The following is a 22,274-nucleotide window of genomic DNA, read 5'->3' as shown; positions in this document are numbered from 1 at the left end:
TGAGCACTCTGTATTATTCACCGCGTAGGTAAAGTGTGTCCAGAATAAATACCACTCTGCCCTTCCAGATCCAGCCAATTACACACTAGGATATTATTTTCAATGTTGTTTATAAGGGTGATTTTTACAGTATAGTGAAAACATTTCACTGATTTCTTAAAGGACAGGGACCATACTTTAACTTTTCTGTGATGACCTACATACTTGCAGGAACTGTGAATGTTGGGAGCTCCCATCCCACATACCCTACTCCAAAGGCTAAACTGAACCCTTGGTTTGGCACACAGATGCTTACAATGGTTACTAAGATGTTCCAGATATGGTTCCACTTCTCCTTTGTCCTACCTACCCCACATCCTCATCCCTGCTGACCACATCAGAGCTTGGTTGTTCTCAGCCCCCAGGAATATGCTCTTTGGTTACGTGGTGGCTTATTAACACACACAGGATTCCATCACTTCATAACTGGTTTTCTTTTCCATAGTCTAACATCCACCCTCAACCACCCCCCATGTTGGGTTCTAACAGCCCTGTTGCTAATAATTACCCCTGTGCCATGACCTCTCTACTCTCTTTTCCCCTTTCTGGCTTTCCTGTCTCTCATTTTCAGGTACTTTTCCCCAACACCAATTTGTGTGTGCAAAAACTGACCTTACACCAACAATGCCAGTCAATGAATGCACATTTCCTTATAACACAGTGAGTTGCCATGTTAACTTCAAGGTATTGGACCCTCTCAGTAAGCTCAAGTGCTGCTGTGTCTTCAAGGACTTCTACTTTTCCAATAAGGAAAAGAGATTTGCCCCATCTATTCCTGGGAATAGAGCCATTTCAGGAACATAAATTCTTCTCAGTACTGCGCTAGTTTTGGTTTTCCCATAATGTTAATGAACAGGCAACATACTGATACAAGTCCATCCTGAGTTTAAACAGCTGTAAATATTCCTACCATATACCAACTTTCTTCTTTTAAAAAACGCTGCTCCATTAAGGAAACTATCAACAAAACAAAAAGCCAACATATTAAATGGGAAAAAACTTTTGCAAATCATATACCTGTTAAGGGATTAATATGCAAAATATATAAAGAAGTCCTACAACAAAACACCAAAAAACAAAACAAAACAAATAATCTGATTTAAAAATGAGCCAAGGACCTGAATAGACATTTGCCAAAGAAGACATACAGATGACCACCAAGTACATGAAAAGATGTCCATCGTCACTAATCATCAAAGAAAATGCTAATCAAAACCACAATGAGATATCACCTCATACCTCTTAGAATGATTATTATCAAAAAGTTAAGACATAGCAAGTGTTGATGAAGGTAGGAAGAAAAGGAAGCCCTTGTACACTGTTGGTGGGAATGTAAATTGGTGCAACCACTGAGCAAAACGGTATACAGTGTCCTCAAAAAATTAAAAATAAAACAATCATATGACCCCATAATTCCACTTCTGTTATTTGTCAAAAGAAAATAAAAACACAAAATCAAAAAGATATATGCACCCCATGTTCACTGCAGCATTGTTTACAACAGTTAAGATAGTGAAACAACATAAATATCTGTCAAAAGATAAATGATAAAGAAAATGATATCAATACACACACACACAAATATAACACACACACAAAGGAATACTACTCAGCTATAAAAAAGGAAATCTTGCCATTTGTGACAAGATGAATGTACTTTGAGGATATTATACTAAGTGAAATAAGTCAGACAGAGAAAGACAAATACTGCATGATGTCAGTTATATGTGGGGGAAAAAAACACCCCAAGCTCATGAATACAGATCAGTGACTGCCAGAGGCAGGGAGTGGAGGAGGGCAAAATGGGTGAAGGAAGTCAAAAGATACAAATGTCTAGTTATGAAATAAATAAGTTTTGGGGATGTAACATACAGCATGGAAAATACAGTTAATAACATTGTATTGCATATTTGAAACTTGCTAAGAGAGTAAATCTTAAAAGTTCTCATCACACAAAAATTCTATCACCATATAGGACAGGTGGTAACAAGACATACCATGGTTATCATTTTGCAACATATGCAAAAATTGAAAAGTTACGCTATATACCTGAAACTAATACAATGAATGTCAATTATACCTCAATTTTAAAGATTTAAATAAAAAATTATAAAAAGAACATTGAAATAGGCTCAGAAAATCAAGCTATTTCCTGATGATTTAGCACAACCCAAACAATGACACGAGGATTCTCAGCCTTGCCCATTGGGTGTCAGTAAGTTACAGACAGCTGGTTATAGGTCTTTTGGGTCCTTCTCAAGTCTACTTTCTACAGTAATGTATTTAGAATATGTGTTCAATTGCTCCCTAGAAAGTATCATATTCTTTAATAGCTGAATCAAAAGGAAAGAAAAGAAACTCACCCAACTGACAAGGTCTAATCGGATATACTTCTTATGGATTCTCAGGAAGTCTTTCCTTGTTCCACCCATTCAGTGTGCAGTCTTGGAAAGGACTGTTTGCATTTCTGTCAGCAGCTGTTTATAGAATGGGGTGTGCCTTGGATTTACTTATGCAAAAGGACCGAGAAACTACAATGTACTTGCAACCATCCAGCCAATTTCTAAATTAACCTGTATGATCACAGTTGGCTGTTTAGCTACTGCTGTTGATTTCTAATTTTATGCATCTTGGGTCAGCAAAATTGTTCTGCATAATATCAAATTTTGAGGGATTTCTTAAGTTTTATGAATGTTCCATGACTGTTTGAAAATTATCTATATACCCTGTTAGTTGTATGCTAGTTATGTTTTTCAATCTGATATTACCTTTATTTACATTTTACTACTTTATCTGTTTCTGAGAAAGGTGTGTGAAGAAACTGGATTTTTCTTATAAAATAAGTACAAGATAATATCTTAAAGAAGATGAATATAAAGCATCATAAAAGAACAAGGCATTGCAGTCCTTATTCATGAGGCATTCAATCTGTGGCCTTTGTGTTATGTAGAACACTGAGATCCATGGAGGTACTTTAAGAGTTCTGTAACTTTTTATTCAAAGGTCTGTTTTACCTTTATTTTTTTGATTTGGAATAAAAACTCGTATAGTCACACAAGTTATATAGCAGATTTAGAGACATCCAAATTATTCATTTATACTGCTTGCCTAAGTTATTTGTTTCTGTCTTTAGAGCATATATGTTACTTGAAATATCTATAAATGTGTTATTAATGGAGTACAAATTAATGTAATTTGCACTAGGCTTTTCTCTCCTTTTTCTTTCTCTTTTTTTAAAATTCAGAGTAGATCCCTGGGTCCACTCTTGTGAAATTATTTAAAGAGGCATATGTGAGCCACTCTCCGTACATGACAGCAAGGCTGAGGCACATCTGTTTAGCATGTTTGCTTCCATCCCATTAGGACAGTCAATTGAGCAATAAGGAATGAACACAATATGCTGCATCAAAACATTTGATTACAGATCACTGTAGAGATGATTTTATGTTTGGAGAGCTTCTTGTTTGACTTCTATAAATATGATTGAGCTATTCTAAGTTTGGGTTACTTCTTGTCTATTGCAGATTAGTATCTTCACAGCCTGTTGGATACTCCTGCACAGGGTCTCAGAAAACCTACATCAGGTCATTGCAGTAAACCTTTCACTACCTCAGAAAATTGCTTTGGTCCAGCCAGTTGCAAACTATCTTTAGCAAGTTTCTTCAAATGAAATCTTACATGGCACTCCAATATACAAAACCAATGAAAGTGGAACCATTCTGATAATAAGATGAACATGATACCTGACCTCCAAAGCCTGTGGCCCCCACAAGGACTATCAAGGGTCCTTTGCACACATTTGGAAACCAGTGAGGAAAGCTCTACCTTCCACCCAACTGAATCATCTCATTTGCCTTTGTACACAAACACTTCCTGTCTGCCTAAGGTGTTTAGCCTTAGATCGACAACACATTTTTGTAAGGCCTGCTAGGCTTTTCTACTGAACATCTCCTTAAGATGCCACCTCTCAGATCTCCCCCACTTACCACATTTTTAGGACTCGTCTCACCTGGGAGGGAAAACCTAAAATATACTGGGTGTCCCTGATGAGAACTCCAAGTAGGGGTACCTAAAGCTTGAGAGAATTAAGGTAAGTTGGTAAGATAGAGTCTTGGAGACAATGATCATTGGGTCACTCACAGGAAATGAAGGTCTATGGGTCTAAGTCTAAAAAGTCCTGGAAAAATCCACACCGAACTGGCCAAAAGTGAACAAAAAAGCAGCACCCGTCACACCCCACCTTGGGACAGGTACCAGTGTCCTTGAAAATGAGAATTGTTAGATGGATGTTTATAACCAGCTACCTTGGTGATCCCTTGCTAATGGGACTAAATGGACACACTGAGGCCATCAGAAAATATATCCAGATTAGTCTCAACAAACTCAAGAAGCTATTATTTTGTGCTATATCCAAAGCCACTTTATACTAAACTATAACCAGAGTAGCATAAAAAGGCACAAAGTTTCTTTTTAATAGTGATAGAGAAAAACTGAAAATTCTCTCTGCTAATTTTATTTTTTTTCTATTAATTCAGGAAAAATTGCCAGTATTATATTTTATCCACAAAATGCTTTGTTCCAGCTAATGGCTATGTCATGAAAACGTTGCTACTTTAAACTATTCAAAAGTTCCAGGGAAGGAGAAAGGAGTGGTGGGAAAATGGGAAAAGAACAACTTCTTATCCTCCCTACCAGAGCACGCAGGCTCATGTGTAGGTGGCACAGAACCAATTCAAGACACAAGGGGCTAAATACAAATGGAGGTTCCCAGACAGGTGGTCAAGGTCACATCAAAGTCAAACACCAACAAAGTAAGGAACAGATCAAAAAGGAGAGAAGTGGTTTATGGATTTGTGGAAGAGTGTCCCAGGAATTCAGGAGAACATGTAGTCCTAGAGACTGGAGAGACATTTTAGCTAATTACAGACAGTAGGGACAACACCTAGAAAAGGCCTTCAGTGGTTGCGGTTTTATCAAAAACCTGAGAGATTACCTTCTAAGTCAGAGCAATTTTTTTCCATCTGGTTGCTCTCTCCTGTTAGCCCATCCAATTTCAAAGGCTCCCTAATTGTTCCAACCAGATTCCTTCACTAAGTTTCCTCTTCCTACCTTGGGCATATGGAAGGCCATGCGTCCAGATTACCATTTGGTTCCCCAAAGCCATACCTGTCTTTGTCATCAGCCAAGCCTAAGATAAGGGCACTATGGGAACCAAGTCCCTGTTTTTTCAATAATATTTTAAGGCAGGAGTCTAAATATATTGGGGCTAAAGTGAGTGGGCAAGATGGTCACTCAGAAGAAAATCTAGAAGACCTTGTTTAAAAAGGAATGGATAAAAAAAAACTCAATATAAATTTACTAACACAAAATAAAAATGTTGACTGAATCAGCAAGAGAACAAGTCAATAGGGTAAAGAGAATTATAGACAAAAGGAGCATAAAGCACATGACAAAATACCATGAGAATGTAAGTATCCATGAATTTTTAAGAAATTGATAAGCAACAACTTTAGAAATTTTTTTGAGTGTTTGGAGGACATTAAAGAAACAAGTGATATTAAAATTTTTAATGATGATGAAATGAGATTCTACATATATGAGAGATAACTGTAAAGTAGTAAGAAAAAGTTTTTATAAGCCACCATGACAATCAATCTCACAATTCCATAATCATATTTTAATAAGTCAACTTTTTATTTATTTTTTTTTAATTTTTTTTCAACGTTTATTTATTTTTGGGACAGAGAGAGACAGAGCATGAACGGGGGAGGGGCAGAGAGAGAGGGAGACACAGAATCGGAAACAGGCTCCAGGCTCTGAGCCATCAGCCCAGAGCCTGACGCGGGGCTCGAACTCACGGACCGTGAGATCGTGACCTGGCTGAAGTCGGACACTTAACCGACTGCGCCACCCAGGCGCCCCATTAAGTAAACTTTTTAAATATAAAGTTAACTTCCACATACCCACAAGTTTGACTGTAAAAGTTTTTAAGTTGAATGTTTAGACCTCAGGAATTATACTTCCATTAAAAAAAAAAAAAAAAAAGACAGGGGCGCCTGGGTGGCGCAGTCGGTTAAGCATCCGACTTCAGCCAGGTCACGATCTCGCGGTCCATGAGTTCGAGCCCCGTGTCAGGCTCTGGGCTGATGGCTCAGAGCCTGGAGCCTGTTTCCCATTCTGTGTCTCCCTCTCTCTCTGCCCCTCCCCCGTTCATGCTCTGTCTCTCTCTGTCCCAAAAGTAAATAAACGTTGAAAAAAAAAAAAAAAAAAAAGACAAAAAACAGTGTTACCAATGGTATCCTTTTTTTTTTTTTTTTTTTTTTTTTTTTTAGTTTATTTTGAGAGAAAGAAAGAGGGAAGGAGGGAGGAAGGGAAGCAAAGAGAGAGGAGCCTGAACTTGCAGCTCCAACTTACAAACCATGAGATCATGACCTGAACTGAAATCAAGACTTGGGACACTTAACTGACTAAGCCACCCAGGTGCCCCTGGTATCCTTTTTAAATTAGAACTTTCCCATATACATTTGCACATCACATAAAAATACAATTGCTGTATAGGTATCAAGCATTGAAAATAAACTAAAACTTCTAACAATAAACCCCAATGATATTAATCAATTTTTAATGAGAAATTACCTTAAAAATTCATATATGAATGTCACAGAAAAGGTTTTACATACTTACATTTCAGAGTCTACTGCATATAAATTACAATTTCTGATTTGAAATAATTTCCCTTAATTGCTGGCATCTCTGAGTAGTTGACACACACATTCCTTCAGCTCCTATTAAGTAATTCTACACTGTGGACATTTTGACACAGGAAGGAACAGATGTTAAAGTTCTATTACTACTAATCTAAAATGATTTAATTTTATGTTCCCTTAAGAGACAGAAGCTCATAAAAGAACATGTGTAGGCTTCTACCATTAGGACATTGGACATCTTTCATATGCATTCTAGCAGAAGAGGTTTTACATTTTATTCAGATGCAAAATGCTACAGAACTCAGGAGATGCAGTGTGATTTCCAAACCAAAATGTGGGGCATGTGATGTTAGTGCATGTTTGTGATCCTTTTGAGAAAAATTAATATAGTTTAGAAATATAGTTAGGTTGTCCAAGTAGTGGAATTTCTGAACCATCTCACTAATCTATGGGGCAAATGCACAAGAATATGTGAAATGAGAAAGTCCCAGAGATATCCATGGATTTAGTCATCACAACACATCTCTATGCACAGATGGTGTGTGATTATTTGAGCTAGCTTCTCTTTTGACACCAGGGCTCAGGGGTGAGGCCCTACTGATTGCCATAGAAGGGAAAAGGGAAGGAAAGTTGTTTTAAAGGAAACATGCTTACCTATATGTCCCTTTTCTCACAGCCTCAGGTAGTAAAGGAATGATCACAAACCAAGCCAAATGCTTCTCTACCCACTCCACTCTCACCCTGGAAACCTGTCTTCATAAGCCACATCCTACTCTGGATATTTCTTTAACCAACATTTTCTCAATATGTATGCGTGCTCTATCTGCTTAATTTGTATTAAGCAATACATAATTTGTATTATGCTACTTGTAAGTACTTCTCTCCTTTCTCATGAAAGTGTCTAAAGTCTTCAGCAAAACTGCACAATTCCTGAGGATGGTCTTGTGTATTGCTGGTCTACCACCCCTCATCACCAGACTGACAACAGGCCAGCTGTCGCCCAACTGCTAATTATGTCTACCATCTGGCTTTCTCTAACAGCCTCTTCCTTCCTCTGGTTCCCTCTGTTCATTGCTGATTTCATTCAGGGGTGACTCAAAAAGGGTCTTGGAACTCCAGTGAAAGCTGGTCTTTTTTGGTAAATTAAGTTGTATTTGTTTTCAACTTAACCATACTTAAACAACTTCTATGTTGCCCAGTACTGTGCTAGCAACTATGAATGGCATCAAAGAAATATGTGACCCAGCCACTCCCCTCAAGAAGTTGGTATTGGAGTGAGGAAATAAAATGAATTCATTTTCAACACAGGAAAAATAAGATCATCAGGAAGCAAAGTGTCTAGTATGCCACATAGACCACCCAGCACAGGACATCAAAAGTGCAAAGGGCATAAAGTCAGAAGACCTGAACTCTGTTACATACTTCCTTGCTGTATGACCTATGGCAAGTCACATAACCTCTCTGAGACTGTTTCCTCAATACGGGAATATTTATCTAGCAAGATTATTGTTGGTATTAAAGGATACATTACATGAATGTATTTTATAAACTATAAACTGCTAGGTACAGTAAGATGGTGGTTTACAAGACAAGTAGACTCTGGGAGGTCAGAAAAGGCGGGAAAACTATCTGACCAAGGCTTCAAGCAGGAACCAGGGCCTGAGCTGAATACCTTCCAAGCCAAGAAGGATTTAGTGAGGTGGTCAGGAATAGGGAAGACCGTATGTGTGGTACAAGGGCATGGTCTGACTTCAATTTAACAAGTATTGAGAAGCCCTGTTAAATACTGAAAGGGCTACAAATAAGACTAAGAAGTAATTCTTCACCTAAAAATTTAGTCAGAGAGACAGAAGACAAGTAATTATGAATTCAAAGGAATGCTTATGAGGTAATGTGGCAAGTTGAAGAGGGTTGAACGACTAACCTGTCAGTGGATGGGTTTCTAGTTCTGGCTCTGCTACTACCTCTAATACTATCTACTACCATCCCTCTCTAGGCCTTGTTTCCTCAAATATCAAATAAGGAGGTTTCAACTCCATGGTCTCTGAGAAAACATTCTATTCTCTGATTCTAGGTTCAGAGTCCAGGGTTTCGCCATGACAAATGAGAAAGATAAATGGACTCATGGTAGCAGCTGTCCTTTGTATCACTTCTCACTCTTTAAAGATGAGAGCCTAGATAGAGGCACCAGCAGTGGGAATGAGATGGAAGGAGCCCAAGAGACATTAATTTAAAAATATAATGCAGCGCCACAGTGGGTTGAAGAGAAAGCAGCAGACAAAGCACTCCAAAGAATCACAGTGGGTGAAGTAGTGTTGCAGACAGAAAGAGGCCATTGAAATGGGGGAAGGGAAAAAGTTGGAGTGGACATAAGGTTTCTGTGGTGGGGATCAGGTTTTTGGAGGGGAAAGATGATGAGATTTGTATTAGGAAAGTTGCACCACAGAGAAATGCCGAAAACCCTCTCCATTCCCTATGGTCCCACATTTATGTCTGTCCTTGGTATAGAGGCAGAAGAACCAATGGTGAAGGGTCAAAAAAGAAGGCCAGGCCTGTACCCACCACAGGAGAGGGAACACATAAGACCAAGGATCACAGCAGGGATTCTCAGCCAAAGAAAATTACATGGAACATGATGGCCAGTCCCTGCTGTTCTGACAAAATTTTGTTTGCAGACATCATGCCCCTGTTGTATGGTACTTTATCTGGCAGGGAGTAAGAGGGAAATATCAGGGAAGACAGCTGGATGTCACTTTGCCTCCACCACTTTCTCTCCTTCGGGGAGCCATCATTAAGGCATCTGCTCAGTTTCAAAACTCAGATCATGCCCATCATCTTATACCACTCATCCGACTACATGTCGATGAAAACACATACTGGCCAGAAAAAAAACATAATTTTCCTTCAGCTTCTTTCTCTGCCTGTCTCACTTGGCTTGCAATTATTACCGCTTTTACCGCTGATGTTAAGAAATGACATGCCAAAACCCTTCTCTAATTACTTAATGCCTGTGGGTTTTCAGATGAGAATTAGCGGAACTAAACCATATCCTCCATGTTTTTGTTCTCATTTGGAACAATATTGTATTGCTATAAATTATGTGTGTGCACATCTCCTGATACATGCTAGCAAGAGTTTGTCTAGAAAAGTGTTTTCCAACCTTTTGCCTGCTATTTGTATGACAAGCTGGAGCAAATGCTCATGATCAAAGGCAACAGATTTGGGGGCTCCAGCAATGCCAGAATCTACTCACCCATCCTGGGGGAAGAGGGCTTCAAATATCTCAACCCATCTCAGCCAATTCAGGGCATATGAGAGAGGAAGCTCTGCTCTAGGGTAAACACCAAAAAGTCAAATTCCTGGGGCTTAGGTATGTGCCTGCTCAAGAATACAAGATAATGCCAAATAATTGTCCAATGCAGTTGTTTTACACTCCCAACTTCACATCTTCACCAAGATCTGCTGTTTGTTGTAAGACTTTTCAAAATAGTAACATACTGTTATCTAAATTAGCATTTCTCTGACTGCAAATGTAGTTGAGCATATTTTTTAATTTGTTGGCCATTCAATTTCTTCTTCTGGAAACATATTTATGTCCTTTCCGTATTTTTCCTCTGGGTTATCTTCTTATGGACTTGCAAGAGTTCTTCACATATTCCAGATAGTAGTCCTTTGTCAGTTACAGATGTTGCAACTATCTTCTTCCTGTTCGTAGTTCATCTTTTCACTTTTTTAATGGCTCTTTAACTGGTCAAAAGAAATCCTTCTTTGCCTAAAGTGATAAAGATGTTCTTCTACATTATTTCCCTAAACATGTTACCTTTCACATTTAAGTCTCTAATCTGTTGAAAACATTTTAAGGTATATGTAGGGATCCAATTTCATTATTTTTCCCTGAAGGATATCTAATTGTCATAGTACCATTCACTGAAGAAAAAAAAAAAAAAACAACTATCCTTTCCCTAGTGATTCACTCTATAAGGGCTTGTTTCTGGGCTCTTTTGTCCCTTGATCATTTTTACTATCCCTGGGCCAATGTCACAAGGCCTTAATCACTATGATTTCATTATACAGGTATTCCTCAACTTATGATAGGGTTATGTCTAATAAACCCCTCGCAAACTGAAAATATCTCAAATCACAAACACACTTAATACACCTCATCTACTGAACTTCAAAGCTTAGCCTAGGGGTGCCTGGGTGGCTCAGTCAGTTGGGTGTCCGACTTTGGCTCAGGTCATGATCTCACAGTTCATAGGTTCGAGCCCCGTATCGGACTCTGTGCTGACAACTCAGAGCCTGGAGCCTGCTTTGGATCCTATGTCTCCCTCTCTCTCTCTGCTCCTCCCTCCCTCCCTCTCACGCGCTCTCTCTCTCTCTCTCTCAAAAATAAAATAAACATTTAAAAAATTAAATTAAAAAAAAGTTTAGCCTAGCCTACCTTAAGCATGTTCAGAACACTTTCATTAGCCTACAATTGGGCAAAATCATCTAACACAAAGCCTAGTCTATAATAAAATGTTGAATATTTCATGTAATTGAATACTGTACTGAAAGTGAAAAACTGAGTGGTTATCTGGGTACAGAATGGTTTTAAGTGTATCAGTTGTTTACCCTTGTGAATGTGGCCAAGTGGGAGCTGAGGCTCACTCTGGCTACCCAGCATCAGAAGAGAACTTCTTACCATATCCCTAGCCTAAGATCAAAATTCAATATTCAAAGTGCAGTTCAACTGGATGTGTATCACTTTCACACTATAAAGTCAAAGTCTCCTCCACCTTACTGTGGACATTCTTAACCTCTCACACTTTGATCTAAGTTCCTCAAAAACCCTATGGGAATTCTGATTGGTACTGCATGAAAAATCTATGGATCAAATTGAGAAGACTGACACATTCACAATATTGAACATACCTGTGCATGTACATTTTACTGTTCCCATTTATTTAAGCCTTCTTTGTTTTTAAAAATGCTATCAATAAATAAATTATATCTTCATAAAGACTTTATAAATCTTCAGACTTATGGATACTTTATATTTTTGTCACTATTATGACATCTTTTAAAAATGTATATATCTTCTATATGTTCCAGTTAGGATGTCCCAAAGTATTTAATAGACAGTCCTGTCTTGATTCTAACATTTTACCATTAAGAATAACATTTTCTGGGGCACCTGGGTGGCTCAGTCAGTTAAGAATCCAACTCTTGATTTTGACTCAGGTCATGATCTCACACTTCATGGGTTCCATCCCCACATCAGTCTCTGTGCTAACTGTAGGGAGCCTGCTTAGGATTCTCTCTCTCTTCTTCTCTCTCTGCCCTTTCTCCCACGTGCTGTTGCGCTTTCCCTCAAAATAAATAAATTAAAAAATAATTACATTTGCTATAGATTTTTGGTAGATGCTTGACCAGGATAAGGAAGTTCTCCATCTATTCCTAATTTTCTAAGAATAAGTATTACAAATGAGTATCAGTTTTATCAAGTTTGTTCTGGCATCTATTGGGAAAATTATGTAATGCTTCTTTCAATCTGGTGTTTATTTGTAATTATGCAAAATTATGTAACGCTTCTTTTAAGCAAGTAATTGACAAGCTTTTGCATTTATTGTGACTTTGATCTTTCTAGTTGTTGTTTTTTTTCTTCTCTAACTTTCCTGATTTTTATTTTTTTTTCAACATTTATTTATTTTTGGGACAGAGAGAGACAGAGCATGAACATGGGAGGGGCAGAGAGAGGGAGACACAGAATCGGAAACAGGCTTCAGGCTCTGAGCCATCAGCCCAGAGCCTGACGCGGGGCTTGAACTCACGGACCGCGAGATCGTGACCTGGCTGAAGTCGGACGCTTAACCGACTGCGCCACCCAGGTGCCCCCCTTCCTGATTTTTAAATTTATACTCTCTACCCAGGTCATTCCCATCCTGGGAGGGGTGCAGGAAAGGCCATAGTTCTCAGAGGCACTCATATTTATTTGAAAGAATAAAAAATGAAATATCTAGTAAGTACCAGGTATTTGAGGTGATTACCCAAAACTAATCTTCAAATGTAACACATTACATTTATATAAAGTTGCTCTTTTGAAGCTAAATAAAAAAAGGTTACTTAAGATGCAGTGTTTTAGAGGCAGAAGTAATTATTATAGAAAGTTTTTCAAGTGAAATAGTGTTTCACTCCCTACAGAAATATCAGAAAGTCATTAGCTACCTTTCAAATTTTCTTTTCAAAACTATTATTGATTTTAAGCACTAGAGCTCAAGCTCCCCCATTATAACACACCAATTAGAGGTAACATTTCAAAAATAGGCATTTTAGAGAAATACAAAATGCTACTTATCTATGTTCTATAACTCAACATTATCAGTCAGAGGGGTCAGGCCATGCCTCAAAACCGTGGTTCAGAATCTAAGTAAGACTAGCCCCAATGATGATATAGTACAAACAATGTGGAGACAGAGGGGAAAATATTGGCATTTCCTCTTGCTTAAAGCTGGGGTGGCTCAGTCGGTTGAGTGTCTAACTCTTAATTTTGGCTCAGGTCATGATCCCAGGGTCCTGGGATCAAGCCCCACATCGGGCTCCAGGCTGAGTATGGAGCCTGCTTGGGATATTCTCATTCATTCATTCTCTCTCTCTCTCTCTCTCTCTCTCTCTGCCCCTCTGCCTCTCTCCCCCACTCACATTCTCTTACACTCACTCTTAAATTACAAAAAAATAAATAAATAAGGTGGGGTGAGCTAATCTGATTTTTTGCCAGGCTGCATCAAGAGGGTTTGTACCTCTAGAGAAGTCGGAGCAGGTTCTGTCTTTACAAATGAATAAAGAATCCTATAATCCCTTAATAGGTGAGTACCCACTGCATGCTGTGCAAGGTGATAGAAATGCAAATAAGACAGATACAGCACTTGCCCTCAGAGAGTTTACCATCTAATAGAAGACAGGGACGACCGAAACAAGATGCCAAGTATGGTTATTACCTATCGTAGGCATAATGGAAGGATCTCATGAGATTAACACTTAACCCTGATATGGATCAGGTGGGTTAGGGGAGGTTTCTGGGAAGTAGATGAGTGGTTTGGGGACTTGGGATGCAGAAGTTCTCTAAGTACTGTGCAGTCCTAAACAGTACCTATAAGGCTAGCATTCTCTGGGGAAGAGCACTCTAGTCCAATGGTGTAGAACAGGAGAGGAAAAAAAAAAGCTGAAGGATCCATGGACCCCCATCCACACACTGCCCCCATCCTACCCCACTGCCCATATACACATACAACCCAGGAGGCTACAGTTAAAAAAAAAAAAAAAAAAGACAAGGTCCTTTCCAGATACTTGAAGAAATGACTGAAGATGAGTATCAAACAGGTTCCTCACCTTTCTTGCCTCGGGCTATGCTCGAGGCCCTACCCAAATCTGCCATCTCCCTCTGCTAGCAAATGAGTGATCATATCACTTTGAAACTACATTTCTAAATTCTACAAATTCTAAACTCCATTTAGGATGGCCTATGCAATTATCCTAACATCTCTTTCATTTAACTCCATGAAGTGCATCTATTTGACCAAGGAAGTTAGACAAGGTATATCTAGAAATGAAAAGGGACACTTATGCAAAGGAAATAGAAATCAGCAAGCAACTCTGTAACAAAGCTCTAGAGTCTTATTTCTAATAAAAGCACATTAAATATCACAAAAAAATATAGTATTGGAGTCTATACCTGACTCTAAAGAGCTCCCAAGCCACTGCAGCAGTGAACAAGTTTTACAACAGCATTAAAAAAAAAAAAAAGTGGGTCTTCATTTTGTGATTTCTACAAACCCTTAATCACTTTTAGTTTTTACACATTTTTAAGAACTATTAAAGACTAGGGGCGCCTGGGTGGCGCAGTCGGTTAAACGTCCTACTTCAGCCAGGTCACGATCTCGCGGTCCGTGAGTTCGAGCCCCGCGTCGGGCTCTGGGCTGATGGCTCAGAGCCTGGAGCCTGTTTCAGATTCTGTGTCTCCCTCTCTCTCTGCCCCTCCCCCGTTCATGCTCTGTCTCTCTCTGTCCCAAAAATAAATAAACGTTGAAAAAAAAAATTTAAAAAAAAAAAAAAAAAAAAAAAGAACTATTAAAGACTAGACAAGGGCAAAATCTATTTTTTTTTAAACAGAACATTTAAGCATTTTAGAGAAAAATAAACTTGGCTCAATTGACAAATGTGAACGACAAAAATTACAAAGCACAGGAGGATATGGGGAAGGGTAGTACTACTTGGGTCAGGTATGGAAGTACTTCCCAAGAAACTCCACAAAATGTCCCTTACATATAACTGAAATTAAATGAAAAATGACATACATACCAACCCAAAAGGTGTTAATAATCTCAAAATTTGATAAGTAGAATGGCCTATGGCAACAATCAAAAGGTCTACCAGAAAAGCTTGAAGTCACTGAGGAGGGAGAGCCTGGTTCTGATGATTAAATTCAGGCAGCACCTATAAGCACATCAGTTTAAACATCATGCATTTAATAAGCCAGCACTGAGAACATGCCATGTGCTCACCACTATGTGAAGGACTGAAAACATTGCTCTGGAAGAATAATAGTCTAAAAGAAGCACTCTGTGGAAATGAACAGTAAAACATTCAGTGAACAAGATGCAATGTTTCAGTGAAATAAGAACTGTAATAGAAATATGCACAGTATGCTGGGTAGGTGGGAGGGCTGGGGCAGAAAGGGCTAGAAGGAGAGCCCAGAATGCCTCGTGGGGGAATCAGGAAAACTTCGCAGAGCAGCATCCAAGCCAAGAACTAAAATTGGTACACAAAGGGACAAGTGACACAAGTGAAGGGACAAAAATGACACAGTTCACAGAAGGATGTGGTCAAGGACTTCACATGGCAAATAAGCATCACCCTTTAAAGATAACAGAAACTATCAACAAAATGATCATTGATGCCGATCTGAAAGGTGCAAATCACTGTTGATGGAATTAGCTAAGGGCTGTCTGGCATTCAAAGTACAAAACCAGACAAGGCCTACTGCCATGAGACGGGAGCAAGTCCTAGGTGACAGACAGTCTGAGAGGATGGGAGTGGAGTGAAGGCATTTGTACTTGCAGAGGTATAAGGAGAAGGGTATAGTGCACTTAGGGGACCTAAGTAAATGGATGGCTAGACCAGTGCATGGGGACTGGAGGAGGTGCCCAGACAGAGGTTACAAAGGTGGGACAGACTCTGCAACCCCCTAGGCCTGAAAGGAGTCTTCCATAACATAAAGAGTCTGTGTTATCATCTGGGCAACGGAAAGCCACTGCAGACTTTTGTGAAGGGGAGGAGCATGAGGTGTGTGCCTTAGAGAGATCTTTCGGACAGCCACACGGAGACTGAGAATATACAACATAGGGTCAGGAGGGGATGGGAGAGGTAGGGATTTGACTTCTGTCAGTGACAGTGGGAATGAAGAGGCAAGGATTAATTCAAGATATATTTATGAAGTAGAAAAATCAATTTCACTTCTCAATTGACTGGTATAGGAGTTAAAGAACCCAAACTTTTCCTTTGGTAACAGAATGAATGGTATAATCATTAACGAAAACAGGCAAAAACAATTTGAAATGATCATTATAACTAACGCTGAGCACTTTTCTAAGCCTTTTAAAATCCCAACTCATTTAATCCTCACAACAACCTTATGAGGGCTCTAATTTTCAGATGAGAAGACTGATACACAGAAAGGTTAAATAACTTCTCCAAAGTCACTCAACCAGTAAGCGGTGGAGCCAAGATTTGAACCCAAACACACTCTACTACATTGCAGAGGACCAATTAAATGTCCCTTAGACATGATGGACTTCCAGGGAGTTGTGTTTAATTGGCATTTGGAAAACAGAGTAAGGTTCCAAAGAAAAATCAGTGTTAACAATATGGATTTTAGAGTGATCACCAGAATTGATTTCCTAAGGCCATAAGAGAAAGAAGATGACTCTTGAGAATCAAGAGAGACCAAGAAGGACACTAGGAAGGAGATTTTTTCAACAATAGTCCATAGTCACCAAAGCACAGAGGTGCCAGCTTATAGAAATCTGGACTTCCTCCTTCTTGTGAAAGCAGGGATCCATCCAATCTAGCATTCATAGCTAAATGTTCCCTGCTCAGATTACATCAGAGAGAAGAGATGCCTAATAGAGCATGAAATGGGGAAAACAAAACAAACCAACAAACAAAAATTGATGCACTCAGCTCTTGGAAGGATAAGCTTTATCTGTATTTCAGCAAAGTGACTCCTGCCTCCAGAGAACCAGCAGTGATGCAAACTCATCTCATGAGCAGCACCCTGATCTCACTCACGTTCTCCCAACCCTCCAACCCTCAAGGAACCCACCACTGCTGAGAGGACAGGGCCCCAGCCATACCGCAGCAACACCAGGAGCACAGAAGCAAGCAGGAAGACGTCCTCTTGCAAAGACAGAACAAATGAATTAGGGCTTCTGCGAAAATCAGCTTTTGTTTTTAATGGGCTTTACGTGACTCATCAGCTATCAGGTATGCTATGCCCGGAGCTCTATCTATAAATCAACCCAGTTCAGAGGGAAGAGGAAAGGAATGAAAGCAAAAGTGAACGGATATCTCAGGAAGCTTTAATCCTAAACAGACAAAACAGAAACAGAGGGAAGTGGCAAGCATCTCCTCTTTGAGTTCGCAGGTACTGAGGGTCGGGAGAGGGCAGAAGCTGGAACATCAGCAGAGTCAGCCCTGGGTTCTGGGACCTGCTAACACATGCACAGATCTTGGTTGCTATGGTGCCATCCTGCAGGCCGCAAGGTTTCATCAGCATTTTCTGCCACAGTTCCTGTCTTGTGGGCGTGGCAAGTGAAAAAAAAAAAAAAACTGGTGTTTGTATTCTAATGGCTTCTGGGTCACTCAACACTGGAAAGGACAAGAAGAAAGCTGTAAGAGACAGAAAGCAACCAAGATGGGGATAAACTCCTTTGGAATGTACTAAATCCAACCTGGATGTTCTATGGATAAGACGCTTCATGAATAAACTCTCCTCCCCAAAATATTTTTTTATTTTTTTGTATTTATAATTCAAGAATCTAGACAGAGAAAGTCAATTTTTAATCAAGGTTCTTTCCCACGGTGATGTGTGATCATAGGAGCTCTGGATTCACTGCCAGGAGAAAAGCTTGAACTTGCAGCAAAGAAAACAAAAGGAGGTGATGGTCAGCACCCTGGAGCGGAGGTGAGGAGACTGCCTTGATACCAATCAGCTGCATGACCTGGATGTCTGTATCCAGGTTCCTTCTTCACAGAAGGACACACAGAGCGAAGGCTACAAGATGAGACACAGGGAGACTTGGCCTTCAATAAGCCAAGGAGGGGCTTGGAACAGATTCTTCCTCACAGCCCTCAGAAGGAATGAACCCTGCTGACACCTGGACCTGATAGAATAAGGGTCTGCTGTTGGAGCCACCCAGTTTGCAGTGCTTTGTGACAGCAGTCCTTGCAAACTAGTACATATCCAGAAGTAGAGAGAACTGTGTAAGCAACTTCCCAGCAGACCTGTCCCCAGATCTTTCACTCCTGTATACTATCACTAAGCATCTCTAAAATATATGGACCTTTCCTTACATAACCACAATGCCACTGCCAAATCAAACAAAATTAACATTCGGGGGCAAATTTAATTTACAGAAGAAATATACCTTATACAAAAACACGTCCTTACATAAAGCTTTCCTCCATTAAAGCTATTAACAATATTAACAACAAAATCCCAATAAGCATGAATGTTTGTGAATCAAATCCTCAGAGGATGAGCAAGACTCTGGAAGCAAATTCAAGTCCTTAATTAGCTCCCTTATTCAATATATTAACTGAGAAAAAAACCTATGTTACTTTATTGAAGCACAGAAAAGAAAGGAAAAATGCAGTCAGTATTCATACTCATTCTCTGGTAATGGAAAATGCAACTTTCAAACCACACCCCCAAAATTTAGCAGGTGTCTTGAAGTCTTCGGTTTAAAAAAAAAGTTAATATGTGCAATGGTATTCTATGTCAAATTGCATATATTCTAAGTACATGAAAATTGGCCTGGCAATTTTCAAAACCTCTCCAAAAAAAAAAAAAAAAAAACCAAAAAACAAAGATAAACACAAAACTATACCTGATGGAGTATAAATCGTTGGGTGTTCTTCTAAAACTTTAGAAATGCTGTTCCCAAACTTCAACAATTAGACAACTTCCAATCACATGTCCTCTTCAAAAAGATTACTTTTTGTCTATGTGATGTAAAGAGAAATATTAAAGTCAAAATCGTCTACTTATAAAAGTTTTTCAAAAGAATCTTTTGAAAAGCAGTCTGCTCCATCAACTTTCAAAATCAGGCATCTCTGTAAAAACCCACAATCCAGCTAATTAGTCTCAGCTGTTTGTCATATGGCCTGCAGACCAGTCAAGTGATTTTGCTCCTTTCAAGCTTACTAAAACCCAATTCCACTGGCCTTTCAGAAGGCAGCTTTATTAACCTCTTCTAATGTAAGAAGACTAGTACGAACTCTGTTTTCTTCCAGTCAAAAGACTAGAACATTTGTTTTCTTGAGAAAGAATCTTTCAAAGTATTGCATTCTCCAGGCCCTTAAAAATTATACTAACACTGTTTCTTCACAAATTCAATGCCTGATCCAAACAAGCAACACAGGAGATCAAATCAAAGTGGCAGAAACTATGGGGCTGGATGATTTACCAGCCTCCCGCTCTTGGCCTCCAAACTCATAAATAAAACTGTCTACTGAAGGGTCCACCCAGATTTCTTCTAGCATTTCAAATTCAACATGTCCTTCCTTCAACTTACCTCCTTTGCTCTTCTTTCACAGACTCTGCTTCAGGCCGCCTTCTCTGTGTCTTGAGTAACCAATCCCAACACCTACCCAGCCAGAAATCTGATGGTCCGAATTGACTCCTCCCCTCACTTCCCCTCCCACTTCCATCTGGCCACCAAGTCCCAGGGATCTTTCTTCATCCCACCTTTATTCCAAGTTTTTATTTTTTCTCATCTGGATGGCTATGATCAACCACTTACTTGGTTTTCTGGCCCCATTGATCCATCCTCCACACCACACCAAAATGATCTTTCCAAACTGCAAATGGGTAACCATCACTCTCCTCTATAAAACCTGTCAATGACTCCCCACAACCTCCACAATGAAATCCCTACTTCTTAGACTTCTGCTTTCAGTATCACCTACAATTCCTAGCCCCCTGACTCCAGCCACAAGAACTATTTATAATTCTCTAAAACCTGTGGTTTTCAAAATGTGAAATCAGTATCATCAGCATCACCTGGGACATGGTTAGAAATGCACATCCTTAGGCCCACCCCAGGCCTACTGAATCATAAATTGTCAGGATGGCCAGAGGGTCTGTGTTTTAACAAGCCCACCAAGTGATTCTAATACACATTAAACTGGGAGCCACTGCTCTAAACCATCCAAGCTTGGTTCATCAAAACATATAGCCCTTTGCCTCTTTGTGCCAGCAATGCTAAGTTAGATGCCTCTTCTCTGTGCTTATGCTTTCCTAGAGCTGGTCAACCCTGTATGGTGACATCCAATTTATTTTGTGTTGGTTGGTGAATATCTTGAAGACAAGAATTGTATCTTCTTTAGTTCACTCATCCCACAGTCACTTGCTGAGCATATACTTTCACTGGGTCAGATGCTGGGCATCAACTAATTAATCTATCCTTTGCCTCTAGGGGAAGCCACCCTCTCACTTTGGCAGCTTGATGTGTGACTGAAAACTCAACCTAGCCAATCTATAAAATCTTATCACCAACCTCAAGAACTGTGGGCAACTAAAAAAGCCTGAACATAACCAGTCTGACATCTCTCGTGGCAAATGGCATGGAATTTTTGGTTCACATCTGATATTGACTCAGATTTACAGACATGGTTTATTAAGGGAGAAAAGGTACATTTTCATGAAAACTTACTCCTCTATATTATCTTACAGCAACCTCTAGAATTCAGAGAATAATTTATTAAGGTAATGTACCAAGACTTTTAAATTCCAGATTAAAACTCATTAGAATTAACTTATCCTAATTACAGTAGGAGTTGAGTAAAGTTTCATATTAGCACTTCTCAACCTTCAGAATGCATAGGACTCTCCTAGAGATTTTGTGAAAATGCTAATTTTGATTCAGTAAGTTTGGGTAGGGCCCATGACTCTCCCTAACAAGCACCCAGGTGATGCCCAGGTAATACTGATGGTTCTAGTCCCAGAAATACACTTTGAGTATCAAGTAAAGCTTCCATTTTTTATAGAACTATTGGTCTTCCCATTAGAGCAACACAAACTTTTTTTACCTCCTCTACATTGAAAGCTTTCTGAAATGACTTTCTGACATCAGGATAAAGTGGCACACTAAACACACACCTTAGTTCTGCTACCTCCCTAAATCTCATTAACATAACGATAAAAAGCTGGGTTTTATTCTTTTAGACACAAACAAAGACAAAGTGAGTGGAAAGAACAGTTACAAAATGTGGAAGCTAGAAAGTAAATGGATAAGAGGTAACTGAACAGCAGACCTGGGAAAGGTGGCCCCTTATCTGCCACTAGGGAAAGCCAAAAAGGAACTCATCACAGATTCTGTAGAAACACTCCCGGAGGTAAAGGGAGGGTAAAGTTAAGGCTAAAAACAATGGGAGTCTACTTAGGTCCTAATCCTCTAAATACTGATATACCTCCACCCCTACCTACATGCTGGAACTTCCAGAATGCAGGCATCCTCCACAGGCAGGTGGTTCAAATGTTCTTCTCTGGAGAATCTGCCCAGCCCCGGAGGGAAGGCCTAAAGATAAAGACAACAAGCCCAGGACATACTGATCTGACTAAAACTATTTCGTAACTGTTGAGAGGAGGGACGGAAATGGCATACATGTGTGGTAGAGGCAGGCGTGTGTGGTAGAGGGAGGTGGGGAAATGAGTTAACATTCTCTTCTTCCATGGTAAAGTGTCTAGGCATAGGCATTTAAATAATGCCTAAAACTGAAAACTGACCACAGAAATATCAGTATGTCATTTAGAGACAAGGGATGTAACTACCAGCAAGAGTCATCTTACTAACAAGAATTGAAAGCAGTCATCTCTGGGGAGCAGGAAATGAGCTGGCGGGGGTGGGGAGGAACTGATGTTTTTTTTGTAATAGGCCCATAGCACTATGTCCATGTATAACCTTGATAAAATTAAAAAAAAATTAATTAATACAAAATACAGTAGTACACCGACCCCATCCATGGTTTTGTTTTCCAGGGCTTCAGGAATGTGGGGTCCGTAATGGCCCAGAAGCAGATGATCCCTAATGATTCGTCAGTAGGCCAATAGTTGCCAAATGCTATATCACAAAGCCTATGTCATTCACTTCACTGCATCTCATTGTATAGGCATTTTATCATCTCAAATCATCACAAGGATGAGTGCAGCACAATAAGATATCTTGAGAGAGAGACACCATGTTCACATAACTTCTATTCAGTATATTG

The 22,274-nt window shown here is 39.5% G+C and overlaps 1 protein-coding gene across 5 annotated transcripts in view; it reads right to left on the bottom strand.

The window, feature by feature from the left end:
• The window catches only part of RAB27A (RAB27A, member RAS oncogene family), a 77,832-nt gene that overhangs the window by 42,146 nt on the left and 13,412 nt on the right, over positions 1 to 22,274 (bottom strand). Inside the window, exons 1-3 of one of the 5 annotated variants that reach the window (XM_047075081.1) lie at positions 21,493 to 21,510; positions 19,580 to 19,651; positions 18,893 to 19,007 (exon numbers count right to left, since the gene is read on the bottom strand). The exons of 1 other annotated variant lie outside the window; for it this stretch is intronic. The gene's annotated coding sequence lies outside the window, so the exon portion shown is untranslated. Of the gene's footprint in view, positions 1 to 2,402; positions 2,448 to 18,892; positions 19,008 to 19,579; positions 19,652 to 21,492; positions 21,583 to 22,274 lie in introns of those variants that run through there. 3 more of the 5 variants (XM_047075082.1, XM_047075080.1, XM_047075084.1) reach the window with 3 other exon arrangements.

This window comes from Lynx rufus, unplaced genomic scaffold (assembly GCF_022079265.1).
Source record: "Lynx rufus isolate CCGP_SWC_20201006 ecotype Redwood Valley unplaced genomic scaffold, mLynRuf1.p SCAF_13, whole genome shotgun sequence".
NCBI classification, from domain to species: Eukaryota; Metazoa; Chordata; class Mammalia; order Carnivora; family Felidae; genus Lynx; species Lynx rufus.
Note: the sequence above shows the minus strand (reverse complement) of the source record. Positions and strands in the feature narration are given on the sequence as shown.